Source organism: Giraffa tippelskirchi, chromosome 2, assembly GCF_054371585.1.
Source record: "Giraffa tippelskirchi isolate mGirTip1 chromosome 2, T2T-mGirTip1v1.2.pri, whole genome shotgun sequence".
In the NCBI taxonomy this organism is placed as follows: Eukaryota; Metazoa; Chordata; class Mammalia; order Artiodactyla; family Giraffidae; genus Giraffa; species Giraffa tippelskirchi.
The window spans coordinates 202,470,497-202,490,406 of NC_137276.1; the positions used below are offsets into that span (position 1 = coordinate 202,470,497).

General features: G+C 36.7%; 1 protein-coding gene and 2 long non-coding RNA genes across 3 annotated transcripts in view; 2 read left to right on the forward strand and 1 right to left on the reverse strand.

Moving 5' to 3' along the window:
* GBE1 (1,4-alpha-glucan branching enzyme 1) overlaps positions 1-19,910 on the forward strand; it is a 297,215-nt gene that overhangs the window by 266,163 nt on the left and 11,142 nt on the right. The window lies entirely within an intron of this gene.
* On the forward strand, positions 8,268-11,461 carry LOC145531028 (uncharacterized). Its single transcript, XR_014072127.1, has 2 exons — positions 8,268-10,200; positions 10,885-11,461. It is a non-coding gene; the product is annotated as an uncharacterized LOC145531028 (long non-coding RNA).
* LOC145531032 (uncharacterized) overlaps positions 18,652-19,910 on the reverse strand; it is a 37,020-nt gene continuing 35,761 nt past the window's right edge. Inside the window, exon 5 of the long non-coding RNA XR_014072130.1 lies at positions 18,652-19,627. This is a non-coding gene — a long non-coding RNA (uncharacterized LOC145531032). The remainder of the gene's footprint in view (positions 19,628-19,910) is intronic.

The window sequence follows — 19,910 nt, forward strand, 5'->3', positions numbered from 1 at the left end:
ATAAGCTTAGTCAGGAATTACCCCCTGAGTCTCCAGGAAGCGACCTCCTTGGGGAAGTGGTCGTCCAGACAGAATGTTTCTCTGGCCATAAGGAGGAAAAGGCCACAGTGTCTGGTGAGTAGCCTGTGGCATCCTCCACCACCTCGTGCTGCTCAGGGATGCTGCAGGTGGTGGAAGATGTTCCCTGTCTTCTCTCCGCTCCTCCCCAATCACCCCATCCCCTAGAACACCAGAGCATGTAGGAGGGAAGGCTATGGCTGCGGCTAAATATGCCCCAGTTAACACAGAGACTGCTCAGATCATGGAAATCAGTGTCACAGGGTTGTCTGCCCTGAAGAAGAGCTGTACTGTTCAGGAGGCAACTGTTCTCACCATCTCCTTGAAGAAATACAAATAGCTGCTAGACACGTAGCAACTCATACATAAGCCTTCTCAGCAACAAACTGCTCAAGTATTAACCCTTAGACTAAATCCTGCTGTATTTAATGATGGCATATAATCGAACTGTAATTTTGATTATTATTAAGCCAAAATACATTTACAGAACCCTTGGGATCTACTGCAGTGCTTGGTAGTTAAGCACTGCCCTTGACCCTAAGTGGGAGAGAAGAGATTTGTAAACCCAAGCTAAGATGTAAGGCAGGATGCAGTACAGGGGATGGGGCAGGTGTGTTCCATGGGACAACAGAGGGGAAGTAAAAGAAAAAGAAATAAATGTGAGGGTGGGGGTGGAAAGAGAAACAGAAATTGAATAATTGATTGACTAATGAGATTGTTAAGCCTATGTCACACAGAGAGAGAGAGACAGATGATTTGTAGACCAATTGATTAAGAAAAATCCTTAAAGCCTGGACCTTGAGAAATGGATAAAATTATGGTAGAAAAAATTGAGGAAGCCCATTCCTGCTGTTGGAAATCATAGCCTATTCTTAGATAATGGACAGTACAATAGATTAATTGGGAGAATGATGACCCAAAAAGTACTTGGAGATTTAACTGAAAAGATAGATTGTGATCACATAATAGAAGATTTTAATTCCCTTTTAACTAGTTTAGGGGGTTTTTTTTTGGAGTTTCATTAGGATCACTAACAAATGGAAGTAATGGAATTTCAGTGATGTTGTTTAGGAGAAAAACTTGGCTTAAGCTACACTGAACTCCTGTCTGAAGTCTGTGTGATTTAACAAATATTATTAAATGAAATATATATAATAATATAGTATATTTTATTAAACAAAGCCCACTCAAAAGTTAATTTCATTTTGTGATACAAAGTTACACTGTATGTGAAAGTCTAGTTTGGCTTTGGTACACCTTGCCACAAATTGAATCTTTCAAAACTTAGCAATTTGTTTGAATATCTAAAAGCACAGAAGTTTTCCATTTTAATAAACACTGAATGCTTCATATTAGTGACCACAGAAAATGTACACATTACATGTTGTAATGATATACACATCTTGGAAAATTGGGCCATATCTTCATAGAAGTCAGAGTTGCAGCCTTAGTCATCTGTTGCATCTCTAAGAGAACCTTGAAAATATTGCTGCATCTTTTATTACAAGGATTTTGTCTCCTACAGATCTGTGTCCACTTGGGCCTCATTTACTCTTGCTGCCTTTCTCATTCCTCCCTTTCTGTCAACAAGCTGTAACTAGTTCCCATATGTTATTGCCTCCTCTGAGGACATTGCATTTTAATAACCAGTCTCCTTGAATACTCAAAAGTATGCTGGACGTAATGAACTGGATATTTAATAGAATATTTTTTTAATAATGAGCATTTTTTTTGGAGGGAAAGAGAGCAGGAGAGCATTTCCAACATACCTGAAACCATAGTTTCTAATTAGCTACATATTAATACTGTCAGCCTTAAATCTTAGCTTGAAATTATAAACTCTTCTGGATTTTGTGATGATTTGTACTCTGATGATTCAGTTCAGTGCAGAAATCCTCTGCAAATCGTAACTGTTATGAGGACACTTTCCAGTTCTATGACTCTCACTATTTCACAAGGTAAACAATACAAGGTTTGTTTTTTGGGGGTTTTTTTGTTTGTTTTTTTTAATGTAGCCTTAAATGTCTATGTATTATATCTGTACTCTGGGGCCATTGCCTGTTCTACATGACAGCTATTCAAATCAAAAAGGCATTTAAATTGTTCCTCACAATACCACCTCTCCCTGGCCTTCCCTCTTCCAGACCAAAAATACCTCTGGTTTCTTTAATAGATTCTCGTGATGTTTTCCAGACCTGTTAGTATCATGTCTCTCTTATCAAAATGTACCCAGTATTGTTCACTTTCCTCTTCATTGTGCTTCCAGAACTAACAGCAGAATATTCCAGATAACGGTCTGGCAAGTATGACATGGAGTGCCCCATTACCTCCTCTTGTCTTGAGGCTGCTCTCTCTCGTTAATGGAGTTAAAGTTACACCAGCTTTTCTGGCAACCATCACATTTTTCACTCATATTCACATTCATATAAAAAGTTTTAGTTTTCTTTTCTGTGTACTTGTATTATGACATATCTCCCTTACTCTTTATTTATTCAGCTAATTTAATTAAAATCCCAAATTTAATATTGAGCATGATTTTTGCCTCTCACTTGTTAATAGACAAGATAAAAGAGTACTAGAATATTAGTGATATGATTGTACCACCTTCCCTAAGCAGTAGATAGATCTCTTCTTTCAGCTTCTTGTTGTTCCTTGCTTAGCTTACACAGTCCTTTTTATTATCCTTAGCATTGTACAAGTCTCATTTCTTTTTGGTCTTTCATCTTTCTGGCTTTATTTTTATACCTTTAAACAACATTGTAGGTCAGCATTATAGAATCATTTCTGGAATAGGAAGTACAAAAATATTGGTATTTCTAGGCCGTAGTTTCTGACTTTACCAAAGTATTCTATGCCATTGGTATTTCTAACTACTGAACCAGTGAATTGAATACAGATTTCCTCTGTGAAGGATCCACAGAGGCAAGATTGGATGTATTAATCAAGTCAAGAAATTTATCAAATTTTTAATTCCCAGGAAAGCAGGGTTTGGTACCAGAACAAATTTAAAGTTTCTAAAGAAGTCATTTGAACTTCCTCTGTCACTATGAAATATAAACCTGCAGTAGGTAGCATGTCTGAATTCTTGAATAGTTCCACTTTTTGAACCTGTGTATCCTGTATATCAAATAGCAAGACATCAACTTTCACTCATATCTGTGTAGAATATGAGCTGACTGTCTTTCCAAGAAACTGTTGTAAGGGGAGCTATTTTGGGGGCAATGCCAGGCAGAATAGAAGCAACACTTTAAGAGTACTTTCAGCTGTCACTTCAAAATAAGATGATAAATTTGGAAGGTTGAAGGGGCGTATGCTTTGTATTACTAAGGTTTTGAACCCAGTCTTCATGGTGACTACTAAAGGACATAGTGTCGTTTCTGCAAAAGGAATCTGCAGGTATATTCTAGAAAACAAACCAACAAAAAAAATAGCAACAGTAAAAACACTTTGCCGGTGAACTGTCTCCCATTTGTCTTTTTATCCACTAATCTTCAGTGTAATAATCACCAGTGTTCTTTCATTCAGTGGATAGTAACGTGAGTAAAACAGAACTGAGACCCAATGTACTGGCTAAGGAGGTACATTCAGAGTTACATGCTCAGGAAGACAAAATGCTGTATGAGGTAGTATATTTGTTGATGATTTTACATTGTTTAGCTGGGCAGAAAGAAACATAATTCCCTTTATAGTATCAGAATCAGTATTTTATTTCTATGGTCACATTTCTTCACTTAGACCATTATCAAATCAATGTTGAATCGAAAGGAAGATTGCTAAACCCCTAAGGACAGACTGCTCTCTCTAATCCATTTTGAGTAACAAATGATGATGCCTCATTTTGAGGGATGGAGGGGGAAGTGTGGGTGTAGGGGATCTCTTTTGAGGTCCGTTTGCTAGCCATTTAAAAAAAATCTAGTTTAATATTTCTAGGTGCCCTGTAAGGTAGGTTGTGTTAGATTCATGTGACTGATCAGGAAATGAGGGCTTTATGTAACTATCTAACTTCCCTCCAGCACACGGCTGCTGAAGGTCGAGCAGTGTGTTACAAAGCCCATGTTCTTCCTCTTTCTGTCCATTCATGGGTGCATACATGTGGTCAGTGGTGGCAGTAACAGTGACATTAGCAACGATGATTTATTTCTGTAATGTTCAAAGTGATCGTGTTATAGTTCTGGGAGAATAGGCAGCATGAGAGCATCATACACAATTTCATGGCATGAACTTTTCTCTCGTCAGGTTCCCTCAGTAGCTCACCATCACCCTCTACAAATTTTTCCCAACAAATTCTTCCCCATGACTCCTGTCATCATCATCCAAAAGAGAAGAAAAAAACTAAAAGGTATTTTTAAAGAATAAAACATGAAATAATTGACTCAGGTCAATTACTCTGATTTCTCTTCATTCTGGAGGGGAATATAAATGTGCTGTAGTTCTTTGTTCAAACTGAGACTCTTCTGGTGCATCACGTCAATTAAGTTTACTGTGAAATATTCACATAAGTGTTAAGCCCTAATAGATCATTTATAAAGTATGCCTCTTGGTAGATACAGATTCTTATCACTCCAAGAGCATAAACAACACCAGTATCAAATGTTTCCAAATCTTTTGAAGGCATGCTGTTGAGGTGGGTGTGGGAATAATAGTGTAATAGCAGCCCCCTTCCCAAATGGCTTTTCAAACTGTTACAATACTGCAATATTTAGAGGAGTAATCGTCAAGTATGGCTTGTGAAAACTGTGTGAATCCAGGCCAAAAATATTTAAAACTAAGGGAACAGATGAGTAAATAGTTGGCTCTGACTCAAGATCTTTGCAATATTTTCATTAAACTGCTGCAAGATGTACTTTTTAAAATGTAAATTCAGACACTGACATTTGCAACCTGTACACAGAGTTTCTTATGAGCAAATAAGGTCACTTGGATGATTCACTGAAGTGTGATCACTGAAGGCAGAGATGTGGCTGTGAGTTGCTTAGTTTACAGGAGCCTTTGATTATATAACATTCTGTGTTTATTGGAATCTGGGCTTTGTGCAGCAAATAAAAACAAAGGACTTAATTTAGGATTAGCTAGATGGCCACATTCTATTCAGATTTGATATGTAAAGGTTAATTTCTGGACTAAAAATATAGAGCTTAACATTATAGTTTTCCACGTTTACCAAGTTTTGATAAAAAAAAAAATTTTAAGAAATATAAGTGTTTCTGATAAAAGATCTACATAGTGACTTTGAACAGTTGCAAGTGTGTTTCTTTTCCTTGTGTGCATATGTGAGGAGAGAGAAAGTGTGTGCTTTTACTCTGTGTGGCCATATAGTGATGAAGCTCTTTATGTGAACAGGGACAGGTAATCCTACTAACAGTGCTATATTTAAGTCCCTCTTTTGTTTCAATGGCTTCACTATGGATGTATACTCATGGCCTTGGTTCACCTTCTTTAGTTTCAAGATGAAAGTGATATTTCTAAACATTACCTAGAGGTACTTTCAGTAATTTTTCATTGTTAAACCCTGTCCAGAAATCCCTGAGATTTAATGATAATGACAAATGTGTACCCCACCTCCACTGGCAATAAAGAGCCTATGATTTAGCTTCATTTCTCTACTCAGAAATTTGAGATGAATCACAAAGTAAGAAAAATATTTTGTAACTGATGTAACACTTTAAGATTGGCTTAATATATATTCATAAGACTATAGGCAGTAATGAATAATGAGTGAGCCCTTACTACACACATATGTTTTTAGATTTTTTTAGTAACTGAGTGCTGTTCAGTGCTTCTGAGACATTCAACACCATTTCTGTTTTTGGTTCATAGCTCAATTGCTCAGTGATGGTCTCTGGTTCCAGAAATTCAACTAACAATAAATAGCTCAGTCAAGATTTCTCTTCTCTGTTTCTTGTCCTTCTGGGGAATAAAGAAATCAGAAATACTATTGGATCCTATAAAAACAGTACATTCTCCCCTGCTAGTTGTATCACTAATGAGAGGAAAACATTTGTTCCTAGCATAATTATTTTTACCAGTTTGTGAAAGGAAGTATTCAGTCCAGTCGCTCTGTCATGTCTGACTCTTTGTGATCCCATGGACTGCAGCACACCAGGCTTCCCTGTCCATCACCAACTCCCAGAGCCTGCTCAAACTCATGTCCATTGAGTTGGTGATGCCATCCAACCATCTCGTTCTCTGTCATCCCCTTCTCCTCCTGCCTTCAATCTTTCCCAGCATCAGGGTCTTTTCCAATGAGTCAGTTCTTTACATCAGGTGGCCAAAGTATTGAAGCTTCAGCTTCAGCATCAGTCCTTCCAATGAATATTCAGATATTGTTATATGGAAATTGACACCAAGATACTTTGTAAGGCTGAGTATCTCTCTTACCTGCATATTAGCAATTATATTTTTACTTGAAATATATGAGGTAAACATAAAACTAAATTGTTGATGGAAGGATGGACGAATGGATAAATGGATAGATGATGATGAAGAGAGAGATGGGCAGATGAGTGGATGATGGATAGATAGATGGATGAATAGACAGATGGGTGGATGGATAGATAGATGGAGGATAGGACTCTCTAAAGGTGGAAAAGCCCCTGAAGTTGTTTAAAATTAATTAATTAAAACACAAAGATTTCTATAATCCGTTGCTTTCCCCTTAGAACAGATATTTAATTAAATGGTAGAAGGAAAAAATTGATAAAACATTATAAATAACATACATCATGATTTTGTAGAATTTAAAATTATGGAGTCTGCTGTCAGAATACTTGCTGAACAAACTTTCATAATAAGATCTACCATCTATTCCAAACTTACTACATTTTGCATGCTACAAGTGCTTTACACTTAAACTATCTCATTTAGTAAATTTTTTCCCTTTCCTGTGGAATAGCATTGCAAGCTCTAATGGAAGGAAAGCCACAATGAAACATTGGCCTGAAAGATTTCATATCTAGCTTTCTTTTTAAATAGTCTTTTATTTAATCAGTCCAGAACAGATTGTTCTCTTCTATTTTGAAAAATAAATTATATTTGTCACCTTTATATCTGATGACATTTTTTTTAAATAGAGCATTCATTATCTACAATAAATCTCTAATACTGAATGTTAATTTACCTTTTCCTTCTGGGTCTCTGTAGAAATTAGCCCCCCTCCCCCTTTTTTTTCCACTGACTATCTCCTGCCTATGAGAAAGCTGCTTGGATCTTCTGTAAGTGAGATATTTTTATTTTCACCATTTTCTATTAAACTTTTCTAACTCAGAATCTCACAGGGTCAAACTGAGGGCTCAGTGTTTAATTTAAATGTGAATATGGTACCTTGAGTATTCCACAAGATTTCTGAAAATTAATCCATGATATAATTACTGGTTCCCTATAACTATTTAAAGGTTCCTAAGGATATATGGATGCTATAGCCAAAAGAAAGTTATCTTTTTCCAGAGAAAAGTGGAAAAAGTAAAGCCATGAACAATGTGTTCTCAGAAACAGTGGTTTCAGTTATAACCCTGTGTAAGAACCATTTCTGTTTCTATTAATGTGGTATCTTACCCTAATAATGGAAAAATTCCTAATTCCTATTTTATTTGTGAAATTTATCTGTGAAACTGACTGATTTTCTTGGTAGTTTTATGATGTGAACTGTTGAATAAGGAAAGCATTCTTTAGATGTTATCAAGTAAAATTATTTAATTAATGAATGTATAACTTAAGTACAGTCATATTACCTTTCATTGTTGTTGAGTTGCTAAGTCATGTCCAACTCTGCAACTCCGTGGACTGTAGCCCACCAGGCTTCTCTGTCCATGGGATTTCCCAGGCAAGAATACTGGAATAGGTTGCCATTTCCTTCTCCAGGGGATCTTTCTGACACAGGAATTGAACCCACATCTCCGGCATTGCAGGCAGATTCTTTACCACTGAGCCACAAGGGAAGCCCCATTACCTTTATATTGGCAGACAATAAATGTCTATTATAGGAACACTAATTGAAACAAAATTATTTTCTGTCTGTAAAATTATAACCATTACTGTAATTTTTCCTGATAAGCTCTTTATTATTTTTGTGTTTGTGTGCTTAGTCACTTCAGTCATGTCTGACTCTTTGCAAACCTATGGACTTAGCCCGCCCTCCAGGCTCCTCTGCCCACTGAATTTTCCAGGCAAGAATACTGGAGTGGATTGTCGTTTCTTGTTCCAGGGGATCATACTGAGCCAGGGATCAAACTCACGTCTCCTGCATTTTCTGGCAGAGTCTTTACCACTGTACCACGAAGGAAGTCCCCTTTAGTATTTAGGGAGAGTCAATTTTCACTCCACTACTTTTGCTTCTAACCCTCTTCCTTTTTGTTCAGTAAAGGAAAACAAAGTCAATAGGTTCTATGGTGGTAGTATTCTTTTCTGATTCTGAAATATTCCTTTCTTCAGTTTATTCTCTTACCCTAACATTTTTATCTCACAAAAGCTCATGTAACTTGTATGACAGTAGGTATTTCTGGGTCTCATATTTGTAAACATTGAGAAATATACTCTTATTACTTTATTGTTCAGTCACTCAGTCATGTCTGAGTCTTTGCAATCCCATGGACTGCAGCACGCCAGGCTTCCCTGACCTTCGCTATCTCCCAGAGTTTGTTCAAACTCGTGTCCATTGAGTCAATGAGGCCATCCAACCATCTCAGCCTCTGTTGCCCCCTTCTCTTCCTGACTTCAAAATTTTCCAGCATTAGCATCGTCTCCAGTGAGTCCACTCTTCACGTCAGGTGGCCAAAGTATTGGAGCTTCAGCATCAGTCCTTCCAACGAATATTCAGGACTGATTTCCTTTAGTATTGACTGGTTAGATCTCCTTGCTTTCCAGTGGGACTCTAAGAGTCTTCTCTAACACCGCAGTTCAAAAGCATCAATTCTTTGGTGCTCAGCCTTCTTTATGGTCCACTTCTCACATCCATACGTGACTAGTGGATAGCTTTGACTAGACAGACCTTTACTGTGTCTGCTTTTTAATACGGTGTCTAGGTTTGTTTTCTTCCAGTGATCAAGCGTCTTTTGAATTCATGGCTGCAGCCACCATCTGCAGTGATTTTGGAGCCCAAGAAAATAAAGTCTGTCACTGTTTCCATTGTTTCCCAATCTATTTGCATGAAGTGATGGGACCAAATGCCATGATCTTATTTATTTGAATGTTGAGTTTGAAGCCAGCTTTTACACTCTCCTCTTTCACTTTCATCAGGAGTCTCTTTAGTTCTTCTTCACTTTCTCCCATAAGGGTGGAGTCACCTGCATATCTGAGGTTATTGATTTTTCTCACAGTGATCTTGATTCCAGCTTGTGTTTCATCCAGCCCTGCATTTTGCATGTTGTACTCTGTATAGAAGTTAAATAAGCAGGGTAACAGTATACAACCTTGACGTACTCCTCTCCCAATTTGGAACCAGTCTGTTGTTCCATGTCCAGTTCTAGCTATTGTTTCTTGACCTGCATACAGATATCTCGAGAAAATTTCTCAGAAAAAATTCTCTTTCAGAATTTTCTGCAGTTTGTTGTGATTCATTTAGTCAAAGACTTTCGCATAGTCAATGAAGCAGAAGTAGATTATTTTTTTAATATTCTTGCTTTTTCTATGATCCAGTGGATGTTGGCAATTTGACCTCTGATTCCTCTGCCGTTTCTAAATTCAGTTTGTACATCTGAAGTTCTCAGTCCATATGCTCTTGAGGCCTCACTTGCAGATTTTTGAGCATTACCTTGTTAGCATGTTAAATGAGTGCAACTGTGGGGTAATTTTAATAATCTTTGGCATTGCCCTTCTTTGGGATTGTAATGAAAACTGACCTTTAAAACTCAATACTTGTTAAATAACTATAAAATAAATAATTAAGTCTACATAGAATTTGATTCAAAATGTGCCAGAGTTTTTACTCATTCAGTTGTGTAAGTTATCTTTATATTTGACTATCACAGCTAAGACATTTGTTGATTTTGTTTTGAATTGTACAAAAATGCACTTTGCAAAAACAACTCAGCAGCTTACACTTTCCATGTGTAATTCTTTTCCACATCTGCGTAGTAAGACTAAACCAATATGATGGGTTTATAGATGCTTGTAAAGTACTATACTAGAAGGCAATGGCAACCCACTCCAGTACTCTTGCCTGGGAAATCCCATGGACAGAGGAGCCTGGTAGGCTGCAGTCCATGGGGTCGCTAAGAGTCGGACATGACTGAGCCACTTCACTTTCACTTTTCACCTTCATGAATTGGAGAAGGAAATGGCAACCCACTCCAGTGTTCTTGCCTGGAGAATCCCAGGGACGGGGGAGCCTGGTGGGCTGCCGTCTATGGGGTCGCACAGAGTCGGACACAACTGAAGTGACTTAGCAGTAGCAGCAGTAGGAAATACATATATTAACAATCACATAATGTGAGTTTATAGCTCTTTCACTCAATGTTTTTGATGCCTATGGAGAAGTGTTTACTTTGAACCTTTCCTCTCACAATGCTTAACCTGGGGAAAATTTTGATAGGCATGGGCTATGTGCCCAGAAGTGCTCAGGAATGACTGGGCATAATGGTACATGTTTGGGCACATACACACACACATACACAAACTCCGGTAGGCTTTGCTTGCCACTTTCTCAAGGGAAGCTAGCTCAACCCCTTCTCATTTACCTTTCTAAAGCACCGAGTAAGCCCTAAGGTATTAGATTTTCTATTTGGTCTTAAAAGTTAAAATACAAAGAAGTGTATGTATTGACTATGATAGTGATGGTTCTTAGTCACTAAGACATGTCCCAGTCTTATGAGCCCATGGACTGTAGCATAACAGGCTCCTCTGTCCAAGGGATTTCCCTCACAAGAATACTGGTGTGCACCAATATATTGATGATTCATTACTGCTAATAAGTTCTGACTTCAAATATATCAAAAGGATGTTTCTGTTACCAACACTAAATGAATCAGCCTTCAAACGGTTAAGTATCTTAATGTTCATTTACAATGCAGACTTAACTGGCAGATGGTGGTAGAGTGATAGCAAATACTATACCTAAGTGCATATCCTGGCCTTGCCAAATTTTTTATATATACATATATACACATATATGTACTTAAAATGTACATGTATATGTGTATATATATGGTTTTCACAAGTTACTGTGATGTTCAATGCTTAAGTTTAGTCATCTGTATAAAGAAAGCTCACTAGTCAGGTTGATAATACAAGTCTTTGAATATATGTCAGCTTTAGTGAACGTGTAATCGTTTACCCACTTCAACTAAGAATTATATAAAATGTCTATCTCCAGGGCTCATACTAATCAGTTATTCACTTGAGAACTAATTGCTTCAAGCTGACATGCATTTGTTTAACTGTTGTGACTGTTCCAAAAAGAAAGAAAAAGAAATCTTTTAAAATGTCTCAAGTAAAACTTTATAGATAATGAAGTGGCATTGTGTTAGAAGTTATATTGTACAGATCTATACAGAAAAAACAAGGGAAGAAATTCAAGGTGGTTTTTTTATGACCGAAGGAGTATTAAATTATTTCTTAAAGTTTAGCAAAAGCACACATAGATCAAAACCCAGGGAGGAGACTGCAATAGGAAAATAATGCAGAGAAGATCCACTCAGTAAATATGCCAGGTATTAATCCAGGTCCTAGGTAGAGGGGAGGAGGGGTGGGTAGGGAAGTACAACTCCCTTATAGAGATTTATTTAAATTAAAGAAAGAGAAAAAATATAATAATTAGATTTATAGGATGATCAAAGTGGATGATGCTATGTTGAAAAATTGGGGCAAATGCAAGAGGGTGTGCTGGGTGCTTAGTCACTCAGTCATGTCTGACTCTTTGCGACCCCATGGACTGTAGCCCCCCAGGCTCCTGTGTCCATGTGATTCTCCAGGCAAGAATACTGGAGTGGGTTGCCATGCCCCCCTCCAGGGGATCTTCCCAACCCAGGGATCGAACCCAGGTCTCCTGCATTGCAGGCAGATTCTTTACCAATTGAGCCACCAGGGAAGTGTTTAATTTTCAGTTACGATGTTCAGAGTAGTCTTCTCAGTCTTTCTCAAAAGCATGAGGAGCATTAAAAAAATAAACTAAAAATTTTAAGTGTTTAGTCCTCAAAGAGGTCAAGGTACTGTCCAGTTAAGCTTCAGTGTTCAATCTTTTTAAATAACAGGGAAATTGTTTAGATTCTAATGAGAATAAAGTCATGGGGGAGAGGAAGGGAAATAAAGATCAACAAGAAAGAAAAGGCCAAGTTGGATGAAAAAGTAAGAGAGTAAGTTGACATACTTTTACATTTTTCATCACCTGAGCTAGCAGTTTAAATGGTCCAGGGCCAATAATAATAATAATAATATAAAGAGCAGCTAATAACTTGGGCACGTTTCCCAGTGCTAGGCACTCTGTCAGGAACTTGATGTACACTGTTTCTGTGAATCCTCACAGTAACCCTCTGATATATTATCCCAATTTTAACAATGATAAAATTATCCTTAAGGAAATTCAGTAACTTGCTGGAAGATACACGGTTGGTAATTAACAACTCAAGTTAGAATGTAATTGTTGGACCCCAAAGCCATGCACCCACTATTTTTTACTGTTGTAGGAGTCTTTCTCCTATTCTTATCTGTCTGCATGAAATGGCTTAGATGATGCTTACTTATGCTTGCAATTCTCATTATTTTTCAGGAATTTTGAAGTTTCCAATGATCTTTTCCCTTTATATATATTGCATAGAACTCAATTAAAGGCTGTATTAACATAAGTTTGAGTGAAGATGTTTCTTTATAGCCTATGTTAAAATTGAGTTCAAAAGCACAATATATTTGTAAAAAATGTTGCATCTGCATGGTCAAAACTCATTTTGATGAGAAAGCATGTTGTTTGAAAGATGTGTAAAAATCTGTTGTTTCTCTCTTTCGCAGTTCTCACTAGCTGATATTGCTTCATCAAATAATTGAATTTATAAGTTCTTTGGATAATCCTTGGGGCTTCCTTGGTACCTCACTTGGTAAAGAATCTGCTTGCAGTGCAAGAGACCAGGGTTCAATCCCTGGGTCAGGAAGATCCCCTGGAGAAGGGAATGGCAACCCACTCCAGTATTCTTGCTAGGAAACCCCATGGATGGAGGAGCCTGGTGAGCTACCATCCGTGAAGTTCCAAGAGTTGGATAGGATGTAGCAACTAAACCACTACCCTTGGGTAATCCTTAATGGTACAGGCAAAGAGCAATAATTTTAGAGGGTAGTTAGTCTATAAGTGTGAGCATATTTTTTTGTTATTTTCTTATCTTGAGTTACTGAGAAAAAATAACATTTTTTAGTTCAAGTTATATAATCTTCTAGGACAAAGAAAAGTTGCTAATTAGGTTAGTCAAAGAATTCTGTAAAGTATTTAGAATAATATTCTTATTTGCATAGAGAAATATGCAGTGCTCAGTATTTTATATTATCATTTGATTTGCTGTTACTGATGTGTGTCATTAAGCATGTCTAAGAATAAACTAATAATTTGCGTGAAAATGCATTTTGAAAAGCATAGCAATCCATTAATTAATGTAGTGATTATATTTGAGCCCCTCCTCCTTTGAATTTGTTTTATTGCTATTCTGCATTGTACAGTTTCTAAGAGTGTATAATTAAGGAAGTAAGTTTGCATGGTCTAGAGTTTATTTTCTAGGCTAAAGTCAGAAACCTGTTCATGAAAGAAGCACATCCTAAACTATACTATAAATATACTTCTGTTTTGCACTTAATTAAAACATGTGGTTGTCATTTAAACTTGTAATGAAGACAGTGTTCGCAAACTTGAATTCATATGTAGCTCATATATTGAATTTGTTCCTTTTTGCAAAGACAATAAAATTTTAATGTAAACTAATAAGAACTTTAAAAAATATATTGTACCCTTAAAGGGAACTTCCATTTGCCTTTCATTATAATTTAAAATATACTTTGGCTATATTCAGTAGTAAATTTCATATTTATTTTTATATTACCCTCTGTTTTAATTTTATTTTAGAAATATTATAATATTGTAGGAGTTTTTTAAAACTAAAGTTAGGTAGAGAAAAGAAGCTAAATGAATATTGTCTATTGAAAGTAATAAACTCACAAATGCCCACAGCCATAACATAGTTTCAAACAAAAAATGAAAATATCAGAACTTATTTCCAGTGGTGAATTTTAAAATCTCTATATATTCTAGTTGACAAAGCTAAAGACAGAAATGCCTAAGTCAGACACACACACACACCTGTCTCACTGTAACACACATATACCTACATCCATAAAATATACAGCAGCATGTCACTAGTTTTTGCTACTTCTGTATTTGGAAAGAGACCAGAGAGAGCAACTAAAGGTTGTCATTTATGACCTGGTCTATGGTTCAGGACAATAAATGAGGTATAATTTAAGTATATTTATGAAATAGAGGGGCAGATCTATTGGAGATGCTATACAGCCAAAATGCTATACAAGATTTGTGAATTGTGGCTGGCAATAAATTAAATTCAATTTATGAAGCATAAAAGGAGGAACATTATGTTAGAAGACTGAGGCAAGTCTTGTGTTGGCTAGTTATCTTTAGACTGTTAAAAACATGAAATTATTTTTATTTTCTACCACCTGTTCTTAGATCACCAAACGTTTGTTTATAGTTCCTTCGAATTTTGTCGGAGAAGGCAATGGCACCCCACTCCAGTACTCTTGCCTGGAAAATCCCATGGACGGAGGAGCCTGGTAGGCTACAGTCCATGGGGTCGCTAAGAGTCGGACACGACAGAGCGACTTCACTTTCACTTTTCCCTTTCATGCACTGGAGAAGGAAATGGCAACCCACTCCAGTGTTCTTGCCTGGAGAATCCCAAGGACAGTGGAGCCTGGTGGGCTGCCATCTGTGGGGTCACACAGAGTCGGACACGACTGAAGCGACTTAGCAGCAGCAGCAGCAGCAGAATTTTGTACCTAATGTTTTCTGCCTTTGGTAATACATTCTTTCTCTAAGGGTCACTTAACTCCCAAAAGTTATTGAAATCATAATACTATGGGTGGGTTGATTAAAGAATCATATCTGAAAATAGCATACCAAATTCATATGTTCTAAGTGTACATTTTTTAACATGTCGTCAACTGGGATATGTCCTACAGTGACTGACATGGTAGTGATATTTTTCTTTTTAGTGCAGTCGTACAAAATAATTCATCTTAAAATCGATGGTGTCTTAGATTTAAAGATATATGGTAACTTACCAGCTTTGCCATCTTTATGGTCATCTACTCACTAGAGAACCCCTTTTATTGTCACTCAGTCTGAAACCTCAGGGTTTGTACCTTACAATAAATTTCCCTAGTTTCATCAGCAGGAGTGAAGTGAGTTTAGTGCAGAATGGTATAAATGATAGCACTTCTTACATCAAAATCCTTATACTTTGAACAGACACTTTATCAAGTGGCTGAGCAAACACAGCAGCTTTTGAAGTATTTGAAGAGCCATTGAATTTAAGAGTCTTCATGCCTTCACTGTTCTTTAATCTTATTAGTACAGGTCTCCAGAACATGGCTCTTCTTTGGTTCAAATTTAAGGACATAGATTATAAAATAATGCTTAAAACTTCTTATCGACTTCAACCTGTTGATAGATATATAAAATACTTAGGAGGCTCTTGAATTTAAAATAAGAAGAAATCAAAATATTTTAAAATGATATCCAAGTGGATCGGGATCTATTTGATCTCCTTTGAAAAAATCTCCATAAAATTTTTATCATTCTTTCCCTGCTGTATTTTCCCAAATTGAGCAAAGTACATTTTGTATACCCCAAACAACAGATCAAATGAACCAACTGAGCAAGAAATTGATCTAGAACAAATGCAACAAACCTCTGATATTCAGACTCCTTAAGTAATGTTAAGAATTACAGTCCTTTAGCACCAATCTTTTAAACTTAATTAAACATTAGGATATCACTTTATCTATTTTTCTTATTTTTATTCTTCATGCCGTGTTCATTCCAGCCTCTTTATGCTTAGAATCTCAAAATTAGAATTAAACAAAGAAACTGCCAACAAAAAACTCTGTGTGATTCTTGGCATAAAACAGGCATCCACTTGTGGCAAGTAGGGTAATTAAGTCTGCATTTGACTTGTGTCTACATCCCAGCTCTGCCATGAAACTTACTGTGTGTCTTTAGGCACAACTCTTCCCCTCCTAAGATTTTCCTCAAATTGGGCATCAGTTTCCTATTTGAGTACCATCAGTTGTACATACACAAAATCTCATTGGCTTACGTATGTATCTCCATTTGTACTATCCAAGTTTAACCATGCTACTATCCATGGACCATTGTTAGATTCCTGGCTGGTTTCTCTGACTTAGTCTTTCCCTTGTTCATTCTATTCTACCCTCAACCTTCAGGTTAATTTTGTTTGTTAGTTTTTGATTAGCATAACATTTCTCACAAAGCTTCAACATTCTCACACTTAATTATAAAATAAATCTGAACAGTCTAGCCAGCCTTCAAAGCTTTTTGTTTATAAACTGTCAATCCTACCTTCTCTCCTTGGCTGTACTTCTCACTGAATATTGCCTTCTGCTTTATTTATGGACATTCATATGTGTTTCTAATCTCCCCTTAACAGGCTATGAGTTGCACATAAACTAAAACTACATCTTAGTCATTCTTTTTTAATATCTTGCACAGAGCCTCCTACATTGTGTGTATTTATTAAGTGAATGGGAAAAATAATTTCTTCTACATTCCTCTAATATAAAATATAAGACATGTAATTTGGCCTTTCTTCATGAATCAGAATTGTCATCCTGAATATCAGTTTCAGAGATGTACTGAGAAGCTATAATGAGAAGGCACTCTGCTAGATGTAGGGAGGCAGCTATGAATAAAAGAGACGTGGAGGTACTGAGATGTCCTGCTAGATTTATCTACTGTGGAATTGGAAATCCTATGAAGAAGACAGTTTAAGGGTAAACTAGCTCTGAGTTATATTTTCAGAGGGATATTCTTTAGTGGCAGACAGGGCAGGGCTCTGTAGGGGTGTTGGTGCTATGTGGGTCCCATGTCATGTGTGTAATATGTGTGTGTGTCCGCATGTACATGAGAAAGAGGGAGTGAGGTAATCCCTAAATGAGAGAAGAGAAAAACAAAAATCCAGTTGCCCAGATAACCCTTTTAGAAATGTTTATTCTAAGCAGTGTTCCTAAAAGATGGGGTTTCCTGATTCTTAAGTAATATAGTAATTTACAATTATAAAGCTCTGTCACAATCATTACTTTCAATCTAGTGTTTTAAATTGTTGGAATTTCTGGAATTAAGGGTTGTGTTTTCTAAAGGAAGTTATTGTAGTCCCTGGGTAATATAAACACAGGACTGGGTAATTCCAAAAGTAACCACAGCAGAAGGTTTTTTCTTCAAATTATAGATCAGAGAAATAGGTCTAAACTGATGTTTTGAAACTTTATGGCTTTTCCTTTATAGCTATAAATTATATTCATTAAGTGAGTAGATTCTTACCATTTTCAGTGTGATGATCCCTTTCAATGTCAAAAATATATTGATCCTTATACAACAATTGTTCTTTCAGTATCCTTCATTGAGAAAATATATAGGCAAAAAACTTACTATAAATTCTGTTACTTTTGAAAAGCATCTATGTCATATTAATCAAAAAGTGCACATTCTTTGAAATATAGTACCAAATGGGTATATAAGAACAGATAATTTAGTCTTCACACAAGATATATATAGAATCCCAGTCCCTTATAATAAGGTAATTACTCATTCTGTGAGACTCGTATGATAACACAATGGCCAGTGACCATCCACCCACAGGTTGGGAATCAGTGCTTTTCACGATATACTTCCTTTCTTCAGTCACTACTACCAATAATCTATGTTGTTAACCAATAACTTAATAATTGATAAAGTATTTCTGAATAGATGTATTTCTGAAGGTGTTTCAGAATGGATTCTAGGTCTTTATTCTCTAAACTGTATTGTACTCTTTTTGTTTAATGCTTTTTGAAGATTCATGCAAGTATTTAATGAACTAGGATGAAGAACAAAAGCTAAACTTCTCTTTTGGTAGTTCCTTTCATACCACAGGGCTTCATTTATTTACCATGTCTCTAATGATTTGTTCTCACTATCCTGTCCATATTTCTCCAGTAAATAAATCACATGCTCAGATCATGTGAGTATGTTTAGAATGTGCTTGTGCCCTGTAGTCATCTTTTGAACTCAATCTTTGTCCCTGTCCCTCTGTTTTAAGCTCATTAACATGCTGATTGTTAGTCTAGATTTGCACTAGAGTAGGCTGACCTGGATTGACTGAAATGGAGTCACCACTCACAGCAAAATTCCTACGGTACAAACATCTGCATCTCTTAAACAAAGATCTAGGAATGAAAATGATAGTCATAGCTTCTTATCCCCATGTACTTTTAACGTGATAGCTTTTGCTGTAATAAAAATATACGAACATTTCTGAGATTAAATACCAGGAAAATGCAAAGAACCTAGGTACCCGTCTGTCTCCCTCCTTAAGCTAGAAGAAACTTAAATTTCTAAGTATCCATGTATGTTTACTTGTAGATTTTTTAACCAAGTATCATTTCTAGACATTCAGAGTATAAATTTTAACATAGGAACCATAGCTGTTCTTTTGTTATAAATACAATACTCAGTCAGTTCAGTTCAGTCACTCAGTTGTATCCGACTCTTTGCGACCCCATGGACTGCAGCACGCCAGGCCTCCCTGTCCATCACCAACTCCCAGAGTTAACTCAAACTCATGTCCATTGAGTTGGTGATGCCATCAAACCATCTCATCCTCTGTCGTCCCCTTCTCCTCCCGCCTTCAATCTTTCCCAGCATCAGGGTCTTTTCCAGTGAGTCAGCTCTTCACATCAGGTGGCCAAAGTATTGGAGTTTCAGCTTCAGCATCAGTCCTTCCAATGAATATTCAGGACTGATTTCCTCTAGGATGGACTGGTTGGATCTCCTTGCAGTCCAAGGGACTCTCAAGAGTCTTCTCCAACACCACAGCTCAAAAGCATCAATTCTTTAGCACTCAGCTTTCTTTATAGTCCAACTCTCACATCCATACATGACTACTGGAAAAAAATAGCCTTGACTAGACGGACCTTTGTTGGCAAAGTTATGTCTCTGCTTTTTAATATGCTGTCTACGTTGGTCATAACTTTTCTTCCAAGGAGCAAGCGTCTTTTAATTTCATGGCTGCAGTCACCATTTGCAGTGATTTTAGAGCCCAAAAGAATAAAATCTGCCACTGTTTCCACTGTTTCTCCATCTACTTGCCATGAAGTGATGGGAGATATCATGATCTTTGTTTTCTGAATGTTGAGCTTTAAACCAACTTTTTCATTCTCCTCTTTCACTTTCATCAAGAGGCTCTTTAGTTCTTCTTCACTTTCTGCCATAAGGGTGGTGTCATCTGCCTATCTGAGGTTATTAATATTTCTCCCGGCAATCTTGATTCCAGCTTGTGTTTCTTCCAGCCCAGCGTTTCTTATGATGTACTCTCTATATAAGTTAAATAAGCGCATATAAGTTAAATAAGCACATATAAGTTAAATAAATATAATACTACTACCATACAAATAGTTCATTGTGAAAAATCAGGTGTTAAATTATAGCAGATCACATGATTACAACATGAATTCTGTGGCATAATGGATAGTATGTTTACATGATCTTGTGCATTAACAGGAGCATGTTTCTGTACGCAAGGGTGCTCAGTCTTCAGAACACATGTGGACCTTTAGTTCACTTCTGTGTTCCTCACTTTGTCAACCAGGATCTAGCA